Source organism: Geotrypetes seraphini, chromosome 6 (genome assembly GCF_902459505.1).
Source record: "Geotrypetes seraphini chromosome 6, aGeoSer1.1, whole genome shotgun sequence".
Classification (NCBI taxonomy): domain Eukaryota; kingdom Metazoa; phylum Chordata; class Amphibia; order Gymnophiona; family Dermophiidae; genus Geotrypetes; species Geotrypetes seraphini.
Window position 1 is genome coordinate 35,459,309 of NC_047089.1, and position 21,495 is coordinate 35,480,803.

The 21,495-nt window shown below is 43.6% G+C and overlaps 1 protein-coding gene across 3 annotated transcripts in view; it reads right to left on the reverse strand.

Annotated features, from left to right (window-relative positions):
• The window catches only part of PDGFD (platelet derived growth factor D), a 335,184-nt gene extending 324,303 nt beyond the window's left edge, over positions 1-10,881 (reverse strand). For 2 of the 3 annotated variants that reach the window (XM_033950339.1, XM_033950337.1), the window contains exons 1-2: positions 10,753-10,881; positions 9,951-10,174 (exon numbers count right to left, since the gene is read on the reverse strand). The gene's annotated coding sequence lies outside the window, so the exon portion shown is untranslated. Of the gene's footprint in view, positions 1-9,950; positions 10,306-10,752 lie in introns of those variants that run through there. The other variant, XM_033950338.1, reaches the window with a different exon arrangement.
• Positions 10,882-21,495: the final 10,614 nt, after the last annotated feature.

Sequence of the window (21,495 nt, forward strand, 5' to 3'; positions counted from 1 at the left end):
TACGGCCTCACCTGGAATACTGTGTTCAACACTGGAAAAGGACATAGTACTACTCGAAAGGGTCCAGAGAAGAGCGACAAAAATGGTTAAAGGGACTGAGGGAGTTGCTGTACAATGAGAGGCTAGAGAAACTGGGCCTCTTCTCCCTTGAAAAGAGAAGACTGAGAGGGGACAAGATCGAAATATTCAAGATATTGAAGGGAATTTGACTTAGAGACAGAGAGATTGTTCACCCTCTCAAAGGTGAAGAAACGTAAGGAAGTTCTTCTTCACCCAGAGAGTGGTAGAGGTCTGGAACACTCTCCCGGAGGCTGTTATAGGGGAAAGCACCTTTCAAGGATTCAAGACAAGGTTGGATAAGTTCCTACTGGAACGGAACATACGCAAGTAAGGCTAGACTCAAATAGGGCACTGGTATTTGACCTCAGGGCCACCACGTGAGTGGACTGCTGGGCACGATGGACTACTGGTCTGACCCAGCAGCAGCAAATCATATGTTCTTATGTATGTATCTGTATTGATCATTGACTCATCTCTATCTTTGAAATGCCAAATGAAATTGGTGGCAAAGTTTATTTCCAACTTAAGTCACAAGGGCCCCCTTTACCAAGCTGCAGTAGTGATTCCTGGTGTGAGAAATGTGATGCAAGAGCTGCCTTGCGGAGATAGCTAATGTGGCTTTGTAAAAGACACCCTTAGGAAGATGAAAATGATCTGTTACAATTTTTTGAACAAAGTTGCAATCAATTAATCATCTCTCTGATCTTGGATAATTGTAATTCATAACAACAGCATTCACATTCTGTCACCTGCAACTGAAAGCTAAACACCATCAATCAATAATCACACAACTCAATTTTATTGGACTAAATTTTTGGCCACAGCTTTATTATCTATCTTAATATTATCTCCACTTACAATGCAATCCATGTCCAAAACCAACAAACTCCCAATGCATATTTCACACACCCCCAGGAAGCTATTTGATGTTGAAACTACTGTAGCTCCCGTTAAGTCTTTAAACTTATAACATCCCCCCCAAACACGACCCATGGTGACGCCAGGCCACGCTCCCCTTGCACCTGTGTCGCCTAAGAGTGTTACATTTATTTAAGAACATAACAATAGCCTTACTGGATCAGGCCAATGGTCCATCAGGTCTAGTAGCCTGTTCTCAAGGTGGCCAATCCAGGTCCTTAGTACCTGGCCAAAACCCAGGGAGTAGCAACATTCCATGCTACTGATCCAGGGCAAGCAGTGGCTTCCACCATGCCTCTCTCAATAACATACTATGGACTTTTCCTCCAGGAACTTGTCCAAACCTTTCTTAAAACCAGCTACGCTATCTGCTCTTACCACAACCTCTGGTAATGCATTCCAGAGCTTAACTACTCTCTGAGTGAAAAATTATTTCCTCCTATTGGTTTTAAAAGTATTTCCCTGTAACTTTGAGTGTCCCCTAGTCTTTGTAATTTTTGACAAAGTGAAAAATCGATCCACTTGTACCCGTTCTACTCCACTCAGGATTTTGTAAACTTCAATCATATCTGCCCTCGGCCGTATCTTTTCCAAGCTAAAGAGCCTAACCTTTTTAGTCTTTCCTCATACGAGAGGAGTTTATTTATTAACTGCTCATCTCCTTGCTCCTCTTACAAAGGTGCGCTAAGCATTTTTAGCGCATGCTAAATCAACTTGTGCTCTAACCGCTATCGCAACAATAGGATAACATGCATGTGTTAGCTTTTAGTGCACGCTAAAAAGCATAGCTTACCTTTGTAAAAGAGGGGGTTAGATTTATAGAGATGATGCGGCATACAAACCTAAGGTTTAGATTAGATTAGATTATAGACCGGGTCATCTTCATATACTAAAGCTCAACTTAGTTTACATCAATTAAAAAATATATTAAAAAAAAAATAACGTGTTTACAATTTAGAGAATAACCATGCTTTTAAGTTTTTACGAAAACGTTGAAATGAACCTAATTCTCTTAACCTTAGAGGAATATCATTCCATATTTCTGTTAGTTTGAAAGGATAGGATTTCCCTAAATTACCACCAAAAACAATTCCTTTAAGAGAAGGAAAGGACAGTTTGAGTTTTAGCGGTGTTCGAACGAGATCCAATCTTTGAAAGTTCTCTTGTGTTGACAAGATCCAGGGCTTCAGCTGGTGGCGCCTGGGGATTCCTACCATCTATACTGAGGAAGTGCACCACTGCTGAGTGGGCCTGAATCCAAAGTTTAGAACTGTCTTTCTCTTGGGAAATAGGATTTAGGGAACAACAAAACCCTCCTCTTCTGAGAGTGCTCCTTTTTTACTGCCGTCCTGACATCTGAATGATTTATTGGGTCCCGATCTCGACAAGGCCTTAAATAACCTAAGGAACCCGCCTAACTCCTTGACATAACTCCTTCCAAAGGCACATCCCAATTGGTTAACCAGCTTAGAACAATCCCTTTATGCTGCTTCCAGATTGGTTCCACCCCTTCAAGGGCATGAAAAGAAACCTTCACCTTGAGTTGTAAAGGCTGTTAATGACTCCTGCATCACATATGGGCAAGATTTATTACAACTTGCTCCCATTCTGTTTGGGAAAAAAAATAGTCAGGTCTTTGGTACATCTGTACAGTTTGCCTTCCTTAGATCAATTATACACTGCTCTACTTCCAATGTACTGTATACTTAAGGTGACCATACGCCCCGTTTTGAACGGGACAGTCCCGTTTTCGGATCCCCTGTCCCGTTGTCCCCACACACAGCTTCGGGACGCCCAAAATGTCCCGTTTTCAGAGACAGCGTCCGGAAGCTGTGCGCGGGGACAACGGGACAGGCGATTGCTTCCTGTCCCTCCCCTGCCGCACCAAAAATAAAAAAACCCCAAAAGCCTCCCTCCAGGCCCGATTTAGGTCCACCGCCGCTGCTCCTCTGCTGCAAACTGCTGGAACCCGGAAGCCTTCTTTCCGACGTCAATTCTGACATCGGAGAGGACGTTCCGGGCCAGCCAATCGCTGCCTGACTGACCCGTAACGTCCTCTCCGACATCAGAATTGACGTCAGAAAGAAGGCTTCCGGGTTCCAGCAGTTTGAAGCAGAGGAGCAGCGGCGGTGGATCCTTTTGTTTTCCGCGGTAGGGGGGGGAGGAGGTAGGCAGGCAGGCAGTCTGGCTGGCTGGCTCTGGGGGAGGGAGGTAGGTAGGCAGGTTTTGGAGGAGGTAGGAAGGCAGGCTGGCTGGCTGGCTCTGGGGGAGGGACGGAGGTAGGCAGGCTTTGGGGGAGGCAGGCAGGCTGGCTAGCTCTGGGGGAGGGAGGTAGGCTGGCTGGCTCTGGGGGAGGTAGGCAGGCAGACTGGCTGACTTTGGGGGAGACAGGCAGGTTGGCTCTGGGGGAGGCAGGAAGGCTGACTCTGGGGGAGGTAGGCAGGCAGGCTGGCTCTGGGGTAGGTAGACAGGCAGACTGGCTTTGGGGAAGGCTGGCTTTGGGGAGGTAGGCCGGCAGGCTTTTTGGGAGGGGGTGGGACAAAGGCTGGAAGCAGTGAGGGGACATAGGAAGGAGGAATGAAGGAAGGAGAGAAAATGGCAGAGATGGGGGGGTTGTAAGTAGAAGAAAGACTAGAGAGATAAAGGCCTGGACCAAAGGGGAAAGACAGGAGGCAGAAGCAGGACTTTGGAAGGTGCAGACAGAGGGGGAGAGCCCCTGAGGAAGAGCAGAGAGAGGCAAGATCATAACAGAGGAGGGAGAGAGAGAAAGGGAGACCTGGAACAAAGGTACAAAGGAGAACTGAGACTGGATCTGGGGCAGTGGCGTACCTAGGGGGGGGGGCAGGGGGGCGGGCCGCCCCGGGTACCAGCCCTGAGGGGGTGTTCCCGGCCTTGCCGCTCAGTCCCCCCCCACGCCCGAAGGACCGCTCGCCCCACTGACCTTCCAGCACACCTATGAAGCAGCCCGCAGCAGGATCGCGACGTCAGCAATCCCTCAGCTGCTTGGGCGCTGCTTCCTGTGCCGCGGTCCCGTCCCTCCTCTGACGTCAGAGGAGGGGGCGGGACCGCGGCGCAGGAAGCAGCGCCCAAGCAGCTGAGGGATTGCTGACGTCGCGATCCTGCTGCGGGCTGCTTCATAGGTGTGCTGGAAGGTCAGTGGGGCGAGCGGTCCTTCGGGCGTGGGGGGGGCAGTAGCTTAAGGTAGCCCGGCGCAGGAAGCAGCTCCTAAGCAGCGCAAAGATAGCTGACGTCGCGATCCTGCTGCGGCTGCTTCATAGGTAGTGCGGGGAGGCCAGGGGGGCGAATGGTCCTTCGGGGTGGGTCGGGGCATCAGGCCTTCAGGGTGGGGCGGGCGGGCGGGCAGGCAGACTTTCAAGGGGGAGGGGGGTGACAGGCAGGCAGGCAGGCCTTCAAGGGGGGGTGCAGGTCTTCGGGGGGGGTGCAGACCTTCAAGGGGGTGCAGGCCTTCAAGGGGGGGACAGGCAGGCAGGCCTTCAAGGGGGGGACAGGCCTACAAGGGGGGGGGACAGGCCTACAAGGGGGTGCAGGCCTACAAGGGGGGGGGACAGGCCTTCAGGGGGGGTGCATGCCTTCAGGGGGGGTGCCGACCTTCAAGGGGGTGCAGGCCTTCAAGGGGGGGACAGGCAGGCAGGCCTTCAAGTGGGGGGACAGACCTTCGGGGGGGTGCAGGCCTTCGGGGGGGGGTGCAGACCTTCAAGGGGGTGCAGGCCTTCAAGGGGGGGACAGGCAGGCAGGCCTTCAAGGGGGGGACAGGCCTACAAGGGGGTGGGACAGGCCTTCAAGGGGGTGCAGGCCTTTGGGGAGTGCCAACCTTCAAGGGGGGGTGCAGGCCTTCAAGGGGGAGGACAGGCCTTCAAGGGGGGACAAGCAGGCAGGCCTTCAAGGGGGGGACAGGCCTACAAGGGGGTGGGACAGGCCTTCAAGGGGGTGCAGGCCTTTGGGGGGGTGCCAACCTTCAAGGGGGGGACAGGCCTTCAAGGGGGGACAAGCAGGCAGGCCTTCAAGGGGGGGTCAGGCCTTCAAGGGGGGGACAGGCCTACAAGGGGGTGGGACAGGCAGACCTTTAAGGGGGGACAGGCCTACAAGGGGGTGGGACAGGCAGACCTTTAAGGGGGGATAGGCCTTCAAGGGGGGACAAGCAGGCAGGCCTTCAAGGGGGGGTCAGGCCTTCAAGGGGGGGGGGACAGGCCTTCGGGGGTGCAGGCCTTCGGGGTGGGTGCAGGCCTTCGGGGTGGGTGCAGGCATTCGGGGTGGGTGCAGGCCTTCGGGATGGGTGCAGGCCTTCAGGGGGGGACAGACCTTCGGGTGGGGGGTACAATCCTTCGGGGAGGGTGCAGGCCTTCAGGGGTGGGGTTTAGGCGTTCAGAGGGGGACAGACCTTCGGGTGGGAGGTAAAGTCCTTCGTGGGGTGCAGGTCTTCAGGGGTGGGGTGTAGCCCTTCTGAGGGGGGACAGACCTTCGGGGGAGGGGGGTCCTGGTGTAAAAGTACACAGAGGGAGAGAGGGAAGGGGGGGTTCAAAGATACGTGCATATGCCAGACTTTGGGGGTTAGAAATAATGGGTCTAAAAACAGAGGAGTGGGAGAGAGATGGTGCATAATGGGATTTAGGGAGGGAAGGAACAGAAAGGGAGAGAACTTGGAAACAGGGGATGGTGTGGAGGGGGGATAGAGATACTGGATAGGAGGATAGTTGGGAACAGAAAGGGAGAGATGGTGGATCCTGGGGTGGTGGGGAGTTGAGAAAAGGTGAATCTGTGGATGGAGACAAAAAAAAGGAAAGATGCCAGATCTCCGGGAGAGGGAAGGGAAACGGAAGGGGAGAACAGAGATGGCAGACGGATGGTTAGCACGGAGAAAGGAGACCCTGGCAAGCAAGACAACAAGAGCCTGGGACCAACAAGATTTGAATATTGATCAGAGAACAAAAGGTAGAAAAAATAATTTTATTTTCTGTTTTGTGATTACAATATGTTAGATTTGAAAAGTGTACATGAGACAGCTTGAAATGGGAACTTTTCTATTTTTGTGAATGGCAAGGCTGAGTTCAGTTAAAATATATGCTTTATAAGAAAATATAATAATGTGTTTTATAAAGTTTATAAGCATTGCTGGCATACTCGGTGAGGTGTTCCTAGTGTTGGTGGTGGTGGTAGCATGTCAGTGTGTTGAGAGGAAGAGGTAGTCTGGGAAATTCTGCTGAGCAAACTCTGGGCCCATTTCCACCCCCAGTTAGTCCACTCCACTCAACTGGTTCACACACTGAGTGGGTCTTTGGGTGTTATTTCTGGGTAGTTGTTTTAGAATCTCTTCCAGTGGTTTGTCAGTATCTCCTTCTGGTCCAAGGAAGGAAACTTTGTCAACCTTAGCATTGACCTTCAGAATATGTTTGTAACAGCGCTGCTTGTGTGGCATTAGGCTATGTAGTGATCGAAAGAAAAAAACAGACCTTTGCACATTTTTGCACTATATGGTGGGTGTATGAGGAGATTCATTTCCTGCACAGTTAAGTCCATGTGAAGTTACCTTGTGCTGTATTTGACATCTAGCAAGGTCTCTGTTTGGAAGGAAAGATCTAAGCTTAAAAATGAAGTGGCCAGAAGTTATGTTAAAAGTAGATAGCGTAGCTGGTTTTAAGAAAGGTTTGGACAAATTCCTGGAGGAAAAGTCCATTGTCTGTTATTAAGACATGGGGGAAGCGTCTGCTTGCCCTGGATTGGTGCACTCAGCAGCAACAAATACTAGTTTTGGCTGGCTCTTTCCCCGCATTTCTCCTCTCTTCCCCACGATTTAATATCCAGTTCAGGCAGTAAGTAAATGCATCGGCAGGGGGGGTCTGGTAAGTCTTGGGGGCTGGGGATGGAAGGTGAGAATCAGTTCTGTAGGCTATCAGAAATTTGCTTAATTATCTACTCACACAGAAAAGCAGTAAAGTCAATAGGTTCTCTGAGTGGGAACAACCTGTTTGATCTTGCACTCTTGTGATTGACCAATTGTTTATCACTGTTTAATTTATCACATTGATTAATTTGAGCACACCTGAGGTGTCCTATGATGGTGTGCACTGCAGGCAGAGGAGCCTTATTGTGTAAAGCACTGGAGAATTCTCTCCTCTCGCTTACCTCTCACGCTGAGGACACCCTGCTTCAGTATAATCATTTATATGATTTATCTTATAAACATTATTACGTGGTCTTTTCCTCAAGTGCTGAGACATCAGGTTGTTCCCACTTGGAGAACCTATTGACTTTTACTGCTTTTCTGTGTGGCTTTAACATTTTTGCTATTCAGTATACCTAAACTATTATTCAGTAGAAAAAATATGGTTTGTTCAATCAAATCCTGTGTGGACATTGGACTTCTATGAGTGAATGTTCTGCTTGATTGAACAAACTAAATTTTTTCTACTGAATAATAGTCTAGGTACAATGAAAGTAAATAGCAAAAATGTTTGAGTAGATAATTAAGGAAATCTTTTTCATATTGCTTGCTTATGGACTGGGAAAAAAGACTGTTCAAGCAAATGTCTCCAGAACTGCTTTAATGGAAAAATGTGATTTTTTTTTTTTAAGTACTTTGTGAAATTTATTGTTGTTGTGAAATTTATTGTTATACTTTGTTTAAACTTAAAAAGCGGTGTCATTAACAGTGAATCTAATCGAAAAATCGATTCAACAGGGTGAATCGAATCGAATGAAATATTTTTCTCTGAATCGGGCAGCACTATTGGCTACCATGAGAATGGGCTACTGGGCATGATGGACCATTGGTGTGACCCAGTTAGGCTATTCTTATGTTATGTTCTCATCTGTAGGGGCCTTTGTTTTTACTTCTTATTTTAATGTATTTTTTTCCTGGGAACTTATCAGTGTTTTTTTATAATGGGAACAAAAATGGAAGAGAATTAATGTGTGTGGAATGGGGGGGTAACTAATTTCTTCAGCTAAATAATTCAATCCACTTCAAACAGACATAGGAGAACTCACGCACCATTCACACACCCTCCAACCAAAAACGTCAAAAGAAAAAAACTGTTCGACAACCTCCTAGCCATTCGAGCTGCAACACTTGACCCCCAACTCTACAACCTATTGACCTCGACCACAAACTACAAAACCTTAAAAAAAGAAATAAAAACCCTTCTATTCAAAAAACACATAAAACCAAACTAACATAATCAGAACTGTCCCAAGCATCACCTGCAACTACTCCATATGTACTTCTGATGTCATGACAATTCCGACATAATTTATGTTATGTTATGTTTGGAATAATGGTTACATAAATGAGGTTCAATAAAAGAAAATTTTCACTGCCTGTTTCTATTCTGACCATTTATTCCATTTCATGGTTATTGCAAAAAAAAAAAAAAAAAAAAAAATTTTTCCATGGGGGGGGGGGGTGTCAAAAAATGATGGGCCCCGGGTGCCACATACCCTAGGTACGCCACTGATCTGGGGGCACTAAGAACATAGGAAGGAGGTACTGGGGGCACTAAGGACATAGGAAGGAGGTGCTGGGGACACTAAGGACATAGGAAGATACTGGGGGCACTAAGGACATAGGAAGGAAGGAGGGAGGGAATAGAAAGGGACAATTGTTGGGCCTGAGTGCAGAAAGAAATGAAAGATAGGATGCACAGTCAGAGGGAAACGCAACCAGAGACTCATGAAATCACCAGACAGCAAAGGTAGGAAAAATGATTTTATTTTCAATTTAGTGATAAAAATGTGTCAGTTTTGAGAATTTATATCTGATGTCTATATTTTGCACTATATTTGTCTATTTTTCTATATTTACTGAGGTGACATCATTGAAAACCCTCCAAATATAAATAATTAACATTTTCTCTGCGTATAGGGTGCTTTGTGGTTTTTAAAAAATTTTATGGTTACCATTATGAAATAAGATATCGTGTGTACATGAAAAATGAATGGAAGAAATTGGGGGCGGGGCTAGGGTGGGATTGGGGGTGGGGCTAGGGTGGGATTGGGGGTGGGGCTAGAGCGGGATTGGGGGCAGGACTGAATATTAATAGATGTCCCGTTTTGATGAAAAAAATAAATGGTCACGTTATGTATACTTAATGTAAATTTATTTAAAAGTTAGCAGAGTTTGGTTGCTGTTACTCTTCTTTTGTCCTCTCTTGTTATATTATTGTATATGATGCATCATTGTTTGTACTGTGTACCTTTGGGGTGCCCTGGCGTCGTATTTGCTGTTGTTTGCATCAATAAAAATTGTTTGAACCTAAAAGTTAGCAAATAGAAAATTTGAATCTGTATAAAAAGATAATCCTACAATCCATGCAATCAGATTGTCAATAGAGTACTAAATAAATATGATACTTTGAAAGTACCAGAACAATATTTATTCACTACTGCTGTACCACTTAATTTCAGACTGTCTGATGTAATGTGGTGTTCTTTACAGCATCATTTATATCCTAGCATGTATTATTGTGATTTATGTTAGAACTAACCAGAATTAAATCAGCTGAAGAAGCTGCTACATTATTATCATTCAGATTGTTATCTTTGAAAAATACTTCTTCCAAAAAAATCCAACAAAAGCAGGAATGTTTCTATTTTGATTTCACAGACCTCTAAGAATAAATATACAATATATATATATTTGCCTGGAATTTGCTTCACTGACCTGAGATACAGATTTTTCTTCTATAAAAACAAAAACAGGATCTTCAGACATTCTGATATGGTGACAAATGCAATTTGCCTTTATTGATTTGCTAATGGCCTACTAGGACCTCATGGGGAAAAGTGTGAAAGAATGCAAACTATTTGAGCAGAGATTCCTGAAGTGCAAAAATCTTACTCTATGCATCATTAACTCATTGTTCACCTAAGCATATATGTGAGGCAAAGTCTAATATCAGACCTTAGTTTAGACATTTTAAAATATATGTCTAGAGTTGCCCTCCAGCTCCCTTTACCTGGTACTGAATTATAGCCTTTCTTCCAACAACAGAAGGTGAGTAGTAGTAGTAGTAGAGTGTGTGACGCTTTGCCAAGGGCTTCTCTTATCTTTCGTATCTTCCTCTTGATCTTCTCGTTGGAAGCAATATGAAACATTTGAGGAACACTCTACACGTTGCCATTTTAGCCAGGCAGTGATAAAGTTCTGGTTTTGTCCCATTGCATGCAGGGAGATGTAGTCCTACGTTTCGTAAAGCAAGCACAATTAGAATACTATGGAAGTTGTTACTATATTGTGGTCAACTATTGTATTTACTACCACAGGATTAAGGGCCCCTGTGCTAACCACATGCTAATCAGTTTGTGTTGATATAGCTATGCTAAGTGATTAGTGTTGAGCATGCCTACTCTCTGCCTCCCCCCTCCCCCCCCCACCACAAACACATGCTCCCAGCACAAGGAAAGTATTTGCAGATCCAAAAATGACCATAGGGTGCCTGAGCGTGCCCTGCGGTAGTGGATTTTACCCTGAGTTAAGCAATTCCTGCACTTAGTAAAAGGGCCCCTTAATTAACACAAACTATCCCCCCCTCCTTTTAGAAAATCGCAATAGAGTTTTTTTAGCGCAGGCTGGCGTGCTGAATGCTCCGAGCACCATTGCTTTTTAACTGTTATTTTAATTGTGAGTTTGTAAAGTGTTACTGAACTCTCCTGCTACTTCGCTTTTCAGTTGTTACTAAACTCTCCTGCTATTTTGCCTTTTAATTACTGTTTTTAATTGTTATCTTGTAAGTTACTTTTTATCATTGATTAACTCACTGCCTGCCTTTGGTTGTTCCCTCAGTCTAATCTCTCCATCTTGATTTGCCGCCGCAAAGCGGCGGCCTGCTGGACACGCCTCCTCATCAGCTGATACATGCCAATATTTACTCTGCTACTTGTGGCGCACGCCAAAGGAGCGCGCTTAAGGAGCAGGTTTTGCTCCTTAAAGCGCTCCTTTGTGCGCAACTTTGCAGGCTATCTAGGTTACCCCTCCTTCTTTCTTCCCACAGCCTCACAACACTCTCTAAATGTCCCGTCCTTAAAAATAATTAGCATCTGTCATACTCTTATTTTCTCAGTTACTACCCCCTCAATTTGGAACGCTCTCCCCTTATACCTCAGAGCTGAACAAAACTTGGATAAATTCAAAAGTAATTTAAAATACTTTCTTTTTAAAGATGCTTACAATTGATTTATCTTTCATAAACATTTACATTATTAATTATTCAACCTGTCACATCTTCCCTACTGTACTTCCTTTTCATGTACTTTTTCTTAATAAATTGTAGCTCCTCACTTTTTTCCTATTGTTCTCATGTCGCAATGCAATCAGGTATGTCTGTCTGTCTTGGAAGGTCTTTGTTTATTATTTGTTGTTTGTTCCCTATTTATATTTAAATTTTTAATGTACAATGCTTTGTATTCCAGGAGAAGCGTTTTATCAAATTTGAATAAACTATGAAACTAACTCCTTCGTCTACGAAACTGCGCTAGCAGTTTTTAGTGCAGGGAGCCGCGCTGAATGGCCTGCGCTGCTCCTGATGCTCATAGGAGTTCCTATGAGTGTCAGGAGCAGCGGGGGCCATTCAGCATGGCTCCCCATACTAGATATTGCTAGCGCAGTTTCGTAGAAGAGGGGGTATGTTTAACCAGTAAATATGTTTTAGAACGCGCTTAAGTACTTGGCTATCATTGGCACATTTATTAAGTTAAGTTAATTTAGGATCAATTTTACTAAAATTCACTAGAATCTGGGTTTCACATTTGTTAATGTGAGATTTTATTTTGCAGTAAGCCCAGATTTACCACAGCACTTTTGAGGTTTAAAAAAATATATATATTACATTACATTACATTAGTGATTTCTATTCCGCTTGTGCCTTGCGGTTCTAAGCGGATTACAAGTTAGAAGACTGGACATTTCCAGGAGCGTTACAGTACATAGAATCAAGAATGTATCATGTTACAATTGTTAGTCTGGTCTTTTCCAGTAGAATTAAAAAGCAAAGAGTAGATATATAATAGGTTACTGTGATGAATAGAAATAATACAATATATATATATATTTTTTATTATTATTTTTTTTTTTTTGCAGGCCATGTGTTAATATTATCATTAGCACATGGCATCTGCCTGTGGGAACATTTACAACCTCCTGTTAAGGAAATGCTAAGTGTTCCTGCATTTATTCTGAGTCCTCAGTTGGCATGCACAAATCAGAATGCATTAGTTGGGTAGCACAGGAATGCCCACTGTCTATCCATGAGACGACCACTCCCAGAAATAATTTTTTTTTTAATTAGTAATGAATGACAAAATACTACAACAAAACAATAACCTCATACGAACATCTTAACACTCTAATAAAAAGTCTCCTAAGGGTTCAAAGTCCCATGTATGTGAATGGAAGAAATAGAAAGCATCAGCTATTTTCCTTGAAATGTTCACAGAACTCATAAATTTATTCTAGAAATGCATCTTTTAGGAGACAGAAAACTATGAGAGTAATTCTACGAGGGTTCTTCAAAAAGTTTCTGCAATTTCATATTTTCACAGGAAATGGTTGGGGCGGGAGAAGAGTTAGGAGGGTGCATCATAGAATGTCATGTGACTAGTCAGTCAGGCAACAGAGGACAGCCTTACCACAGTAGAAGTGGACTTGGACCAGATTTACCGCCAGATCGACAAACTCAAAAGTGACAAATCTCTTGGACCGGATGGAATTCATCTAAGAGTCTTGAAAGAGCTAAAAGTGGAAATCGGTGAACTATTGCAAAAACTTGCCAACCTGTCAATCAAAACAGGACAGATACCGGACGACTGGAAGATAGCGAACGTCACGCCGATATTTAAAAAAGGATCAAGAGGAGTACCGGGCAACTATAGACCTGTGAGTCTCACGTCATTTCCTGGGAAGATGGTTGAGGCGTTGATCAAGGATAGCATAACCCGGCACTTAGACACACGACCTGATGAGAGCCAGTCAACATGGATTCAGGAAGGGAAAGTCATGTTTGACGAACCTACTTCAATTTTTTGAGACAGTGAACAAACAAATTGATAGCGGAGAACCGGTGGATATTGTATACTTGGATTTTCAGAAAGCATTCGACAAGGTTCCACATGTAAGACTCCTCAGGAAACTGCAAGGCCATGGAATAGAAGGAGACATACTAAGATGGATAGGCAAATGGCTGGAGAACAGAAGGCACAGAGTGGGCATAAATGGGAAATTCTCAGACTGGGAGACTGTGACTAGCGGTGTGCCCCCAGGGCTCGGTACTTGGGCCCATCTTATTTAATATCTTCATAAATGACCTGGAGGATGGAACATCTAGTGAGATCATCAAGTTTGCAGAGGACACAAAGCTATGCCGGGCAATCAAATCGCAGAAGGACAGCGAGAAACTCCAGAGCGACTTGAGCCGATTGGAAAATTGGGCAGATAAATGGCAGATGAAGTTTAATGTGGAAAAATGCAAAGTCATGTACTTAGGCAGAAAAAATAAGGAACACAAGTACAGTATGTTAGGTACAACTCTGGGAAAAACCGAACAGGAAAGGGACCTGGGCGTATTAATCGATAGGACCCTGAAGCCATCGGCGCAATGCGTGGCGGCAGCGAAGAAAGCGAATAGAATGCTAGGCATGATAAAGAAGGGAATCAAGAGTAGATCGGAGAAAATAATACTACCGCTTTATAGAGCGATGGTCAGACCACACTTGGAATACTGCGTCCAACATTGGTCTCCATACCTAAAGAAGGATTTAAAAGTACTCGAGTGGGGACAGAGACGAGCAACAAAGCTAATAAAGGGCATGGAGAATTTAGAATATGAGGAACGACTTAAGAGACTGGGATTGTTCTCCCTTAAGAAGAGGAGACTGCGAGGGGATATGATCAAGACTTTCAAAATACTGAAAGGAATCGACCAAATAGAGCAGGATAAAAATCTATTTACAATGTCCAATGTGACAAGGACAAGAGGACATGGACTAAAGCTAAGGGGGGACAGGTTCAGGACAAATATCATGAAGTTCTGCTTCACGCAATGAGTGGTGGAAACCTGGAATGCTCTCCCAGAAGAGGTAATTGCGTAATCCACTATTCTAGGGTTTAAGGGTAAGTTAGATGTACACCTCCTTATGAGTGGCTTAAGGTGACATAGGTAAGGGTAAGCTAGAAGCACATCTCTTATGAGAAGCTTAGAGTGATGTTGGGAATAATACTATGCCAGGGTACACTTGGCGGGGCCTCCGTGTGTGCAGATCCCCGGACTTGATGGACCTAGGATCTGTTCCGGAGATGGCACTTCTTATGTTCTTATGCAAGCCAGCTCACCTTGTGGGTAGTGATGTAATTTGCTTTTGAGGTATTTAATAAATAACATTTAAAAAATCTAAAAGTGTGGAATGTTTTTGAAGATCCCTCGTATAACAGTGGACCCAATATTCAGCCTTCAGGAGGTAGTCCAGCTAACTCCCATAGTCAGCACTGACCATGGACATTCAATGCCAGGCTATTTCTGGTGGCCAGTATTGGACATCCATTTTTTTGGCCACTAAAGAGTTAACCAGCTAAGTCAATGTTCAGGGCTGACCAGTTAAGTTTATAGTGGACAAAAGTAGGACTGCTATTTATTTGGTCCGATTTGGCTGCTCAGTGCTGAAAATTGCAGTTTATTTTTAGCTGCTAACCATGAATACTCAGCAGAGATAACCAGTTATTGCATGCTGAATAAGGGAGCCCGCGGCTTTGAGTGGAAGGTGGATAACATCGGGTGAGCATTCCACGAGCTATTGGGGAGAGGAAGTGGAGTAGAATTTTTTTTGGGCGGGGTTAGAAACTGGAAGGGGTAGTGAGGTAGGTTAGAATGGGATAGGTAAGGATTAATGATGAGACTAGGAATGAAGAGGAAGAAGGGGATTGGTTTATAACTGTGGAAATTGGGAGGAAGTAAGGGGATTCGTAATTAAGGGAAGAGGGGGCGGGATTAAGGGGAAGGAAGGTGTTGAAGTTTGGGCGGGTAGAGAACGTTTTTATTTTGGGCTAGGGTAGTGGGAGGCTGTGGGGAAAGCTGTCTCGCCCGCCTGACCGCCCTCACTAGGTTGGAGGGGGGGGGGTTGGGATAGAGAGCAGTCGCAGCTGGCAGGAAAAGTTAGGTGAGGAAAGAGGGAAGGGGTTGAAATTGGGTAAGATGTGGGGCTGAGTACTTAAGTTAAACTCATGTGCGATACCGCCATGAGTTGGGGCAGGGCCTTGCAGTACCACAGGTCTTGCATTTTGGGGTTAAGGAAACAGCTGAAGTTTGTTTGAGCTTAAGAATTCCATCTAGCGCGGAACAACCTAGCCGGGGAGGGATGTGAAGTTGTACAAATATGTTTATTGTAATAAAGCTGCGACCAAGGTTCTGCCACTGTTGGTATTGTTTAGAGTTCATTGTTTGGAGGTGATTGCAGTAAGAGCGGCTGGAATTGCGAGTGCCAGTGCTATTGCAACAAACCAGTTTCTGGCTGTTTTTGGCCAGTTAAACATTGCTGAAAAGCAGCCTTTATGTGCTTATTTTTAGGCACAAGAATACTCCTAAATGTCCAGAATACTGGGACATGTGCATGTCTGCGTGAACATAGACGTGTACTGTAAATACCAATATTCTAGCTACACACTGTTGTATAACTTGGCATAGTTTGAAGGTGGACACACACACACACACACATGGGTTCACTGTTATAGAATTAATACCTGTCCCCATGTCTCAGTTCCCTGGTGGATCCGTGGAGCCCCGGTTCATATCCAGGAAGGGTCAAGGCCGATCATCACTCTTTTCTATCCTGGTAGCGACATCTTGAAAAATGGCACTGCCTGACCCCCTAGCAATATATAAATCCCTGGTGGGACAACTTTTGGAGTACTATTCGCAGTTCTGAAGACGGCATCTTCCAAAGAACATAAATCAAATGGAGTTTGTCCCAGCAGCAGATCAACAGTTTTTATGATAAAGTGTATGGTGAGAAACTAAGATCTAAACATTTATACCCTTGAGGTAAAGAGGGAAAAGAGAGATATAACCTAGAAGACATTTACATATTGCTTGGAAGGAATGTACATCTGAAAAGAGGCTTTAGATGAAAGGGTTGCGAATGAGGGAGAAAATGAATAGAAATAAGAATAATCTAAGGGAATTTTAATTGTGGGGTGTTTTTTTTTTACAGAAGGGCCTGTAGACACTTTGAACAGTCTCCCAGTAAAGGTGGTAGAGAGAAGAAATGTCTCAGAATTCAAAATGAACACATATAGCCAAAACCCCTTTTCAACACACTCCCATAGGGCTCCTTTTACGAAGGTGCACTAGTGTTTTTAGCGCACGCTAGCCAAAAAACTACCGCCTGCTCAAGAGGAGGCAGTGGCGGCTAGCACGCACGGCATTTTAGCGTGCGCTATTCCGCACGTTAAGGCCCTAACGTGCCTTCGTAAAAGGAGCCCATAGTGTGTTACTCAATCCATAGAGCCTCAGAAGCGGCTTACTTTCTGAGGAAAATCACCCAATAGGTTTGTAATAGCCGCAAGCTTCCTCACTGGCTCAATCAAAGCTTAATAGCCTTTTTTTTCAACGTATATTTTAAATAATCCCATCAATAAATATAAAGAGCGCATAATCTCATAATATATATTTAATTTATCTTTTAGCTCATCTTTAAATGAAAACCCCCATGCCAAAATGCATGTTTCGCAATCTGCGACAGGGCTGGGGGGTCAATAGATTTTCCAAAAAATCTAAGGAAAGGACATACAAAATCCCTAAACTATTCAATTTATGTCCTATTGGAAACAACAGGGGAACCTACAAGGTCTACCCACTGTACTCATACACAGACCCACTCACAGCCAAAAAGAGAAAAAGAAAAAAAAAAGTGGAGAAAAAGCCTCAGCTATATGGCAAAAAAACTCCACTTAAAGACCACAAAAAAGTAAGGTCCAAATTGTATCAGTCAAATCAGCAGTGAGAAACATCATAGTAGCTCTCGTAGGAACCACCTCAAAAAACTTCAGCACGCCAAAATTGAAAACATCCAAAGGTGTGAGCACAGCGTACAGCACATACTATAGTCTCAAACACTGCTGTGCTCACACCTTTGGATGTTTTCAATTTTGGCGTGCTGAAGTTTTTTGAGGTGGTTCCTACGAGGGCTACTATGATGTTTCTCACTGCTGATTTGACTGATTCAATTTGGGCCTTACTTTTTTGTGGTCTTTAAGTGGAGTTTTTTTTGCCACATGAAGCTGAGCTGAGGCTTTTTCTCCACTTTTTTTTTTTCTTTTTCTCTTTTTGGTTGTGAGTGGGTCTGTGTATGAGTGCAGTGGGTAGACCTATTAGTCAACAGATTTTCCCCATGGCTGCTCATACACATAAATGCTTTACAAAATGGCCAGTGAATCATGCATAATGGCACCTAAGCAGACATAGGCCAGCTTTGCACTTGCCTAATTTAGCACCACCTATGTCAGATGCTTAACAAAGTCAACTATAACCACACCTACTTTTTAACACAGGCATTGTTATGCGTTCCTAGGCATTGGACGGTGCCTCCATTTAGATGTCGCAAGGCATCATAAGAGTCTGGCTCCATACTCCACGCTCCAGCCAATCAAAGCAAAAAAAATAAAACGTTAAGGTCTAGCTCGCTTGTCAATGTAGCACTCGCTATTCCGCGCACTAAAGCCTTAACGCGGCTTAGTAAAAGGAGCCCTAAGTCTTTTTTTTTTTTTTTGTAAATCTGTATTGATTTTCAAACTAAAACAGTGCAATACAAACAAAAGAACAATAATTACTACATACATTGCACCATTTTTCCTACTTTTATTAGTAACATAGCATAGGACATAATATGTAATTATAAAATTAAATTACCCAAGTGTAACCATCAAGATTTATTTCCCTCCCTCCACCCCCCCCTCTACCCTCCCACCCTGGATGTGTAAAGGTAAATATTAAAAAAGAAAAGAAAAGATCAATAAACATTATTATTATAATTTCACAAATTTAGTCAATGGACTCCACACTTTATTAAATGCACTACGAAATCCCCTACATTCCGCGTTCATTCTTTCATATCTGTACGTAGTACACACATTCACCCACCAAAAAGTGTAACTTAGTCTGTTATGATTTCTCCAGTTACTTGTGATCAATTGGATAGCTATACCTATCATAATCATAAAAAGACGGCTCTTATATGGAGCCCTAAATCTTAATAATAATATTGTAATTTATAGCTAAAGAGACATATGATCAAGAAACTGTTTTATTTTACTTTTGTGATTATGATAAACATACCGGGGGCCTCAAAATAGGACCTGGCGCATGTGGCCCCTGGGCCACGGGTTTGAGACCACTGCCATAAGCCCACGGGAAGTGAATGCAATGGGGAAGGAAATTAATACAGTTCTGTTAGATAGATTTATCTCCTAGTCAGATACCCCTTCTAAAATTATTGTGTATTCTCACTAATTGTATTCTGTTTCCACTGACTGTTCAGTGACATCTTCCCCAATTGTATTCTGGAATTCGCTGATTGTCCAGCCCGCTTCATTGTAAACCGCCTAGAAGTCGCAAGATTGTGGCGGTATAGAAAAAATAAAGTTATTATTATTATTATTATTATTTTCCTGCCTTCAATTTGTGTTGGATTACGAGTTTAAGATCTATCTTTTTGGACAGAAAAGATAGAATATATTTTCAGTGGGAGACCCCCTGGAGTATGAAGATTGAATACCTGCTAAGAGATATTGTAAACTTACTGCAACACTTGAAGTACATGTAAGAAGTTGAACTTAAAAATTTCTCCCCATTTGAAGTAAAACATTTTAAATATTTTTGATAGAATTCCTATGAGCATCGGAGCATTTAGCCCTCTAGGTCGTGGTAGATAAGTACTTTAAAAAAAAAATTGAACAATTTAGGCTGCTGACACTTTTTGACAATGGGGTTATGAAGAGGTGGTCTACAAGTATACTTTTTATCTGAGAGTGTGATATGAAGGATGTAAAGAGTGACCGTTGAAGATAAAAGAAAAATTTAACTAAACACAATAGAATATTTTAGAGGGGGAGTATTTTTGTGTCAATGATTAGAGCAAGAGCTGCTACACTTCTCCCTCCGTATTCGCTGTGATAGGGGATTAACAGAACCGCAAATACAGAAAAACCGCAAATAACTTTTTCATATGTTATTCGCTGTTTTCTATGAAAAACCATCGTGAATATGGTGAAACCGCAAATAACATGGTGGGAGTCCTGGCCTGTTCCTGAAGGAGAGGCAAAACACGGTGAAGAAAGTGCTGGGAATCGGCGATTTCTCTATGCAAGCTGATGTAATTTGGGGGGGAGGAGCCAGCAATAATCGAAACCTCAATTGCTGAAACCGCGAATATGGAGGGGGAAGTGTACTCTTGTTTCACCTGTGGAGGTTCCAGTTTTCTGAAGCTTTTCCTACCTAACCTCTGTATGTATATTTAGGGCTCCTTTTACAAAGGTGCACTAGCGGTTTTAGCGCACACACCGGATTAGCGCACGCTATCCGAAAAACTACTGCCTGCTCAAGAGAGGGCGGTAGCGGCTAGCGTGCGCTAAAACCGCTAGCACGCCTTTTTAAAAGGAGCCCTTATTCTTCTATTTAAAAAATTTCTACTCTGCCTAACAACCGAAGCGGATTACAATTTACATACAAAGTCAGAAAAAAAAAAACCAGTACCATAGACTCATTAACAAATTAATCATACACCCAATTTCAGCATCATCAGGAGGCTACCAATTTAAAAGAAAGCCTTAACAAAGAAGTGAGTTTTCAGGGATTTTTTTTTTTTTAAACTCAAGAGCTTGATACAACTGTAGTGACCCATTTGCATCATTCCATAATTGAGGTCCTGCTATTAAAATTACTGCTCTCCGTGTTGTTGTTGTTTTTTTAAATGCACTCTATGACCATGCACCAGGCTCAACCTCATAGCAGATTCAGATCTCAGTAAACGAGAAAGCAGATATTTTCTTATAACTTGCATTAGGTACCACGGTGCCTTCCCATATATTATCGGGTTGTGAAAAATTGCAGGCGGACCTTAGGAAATTGGAAGACTGGGCGTCCAAATGGCAGATGAAATTTAATGTGGACAAATGCAAAGTGATGCACATTGGGAAGAATAACCTGAATCACAGTTACCAGATGCTAGGGTACACCTTGGGGATTAGCGCCCAAGAAAAGGATCTGGGTATCATCATAGACAATACAATGAAACCTTCCGCCCAATGTGCGACGGCGGCCAAAAAAGCAAATAGGATGCTAGGAATTATTTTATGTTGAATCGATTTTTATTATCAAATAACACAGAACAGACCAATATGTCAGAACCACAGGAACAGAAGAAACATCAGAAACAAAATAGTAGATCCAACAATCCCACCCACACCACCCCCCCTCCCCAAACCCCCTAGTCTGAAGCGGGAAAATTATAGTGCAGTAGGCTTGGACTCAGATAGCCCACTGCCCAGTACAAGGAGTAACACCAACACTGAAGGAAAGAAGAAAAAGAGGAAAGAAAGAGAAAGAGAAGTATACCTGGCGCCCCTCAAAGATGGAAAACAAGCCCAGGTCTCAGAAAAAGTCACAAGGAATTTAGAATGTCACTTCTAGCCCGTGGTGATAATGAAAAAAGGTAAGAATCTCAGATCCGAAGAAAGAGTCGCTTCCGTTGTAAGCTGTAAGACGCATCTTTACACTCCAGCAGCAGCAGAGCATGCAAACGATTCCTCCAGTCCCAAAAGGATGGAGAAGATTCCCCAATCCAAACTGATAGAATAACCTTCTTCCCCAAGACCCCCACCCGTCTCATAAACTGCCGCTGACCCGAAGCAGACAAGCGGAAGGCCTCATACTTATCCAGCAAGAGACCAGCGGCAGAGAAAGGTAATGCATGGCCTAAGACGCTCTCCACATAAGTTACAACTAGGAATTATTTTAAAAGGGATGGTTAAAAAGACTAAGAATGTTATAATGCCTCTGTATCGCTCCATGGTGCGACCTCATCTGGAGTAATGTGTTCAATTCTAGTCTCCTTATCTCAAGAAAAATATAGTGGTGCTAGAAAAGGTTCAAAGAAGAGCGACTAAGATGGTAAAGAGATGGAACTCCTCTCATATGAGGAACGACTAAAACGGTTAGGGATCTTCAGCTTGGAAAAGGGATGGCTGAGGGGAGATATGATTGAAGACTACAAAATCCTGAGTGGAGTAGAACAGGTACAAGTGGATCGATTTTTCACTCCATAAAAAATACACAAAGACAAGGGGACACTTGATGAAACTGCAGGGAAATACTTTTAAAACCAATAGAAGGAAATATTTTTTCACTCAGAGAATAATTAAGCTCTGGAACGCGTTGGTAAAAGCGAATAGCGTAGCTGGTTTTAAGAAAAGTTTGGACAAGTTCCTGGAGGAAAAGTCCATAGTCTGTTATTGAGAAAGAC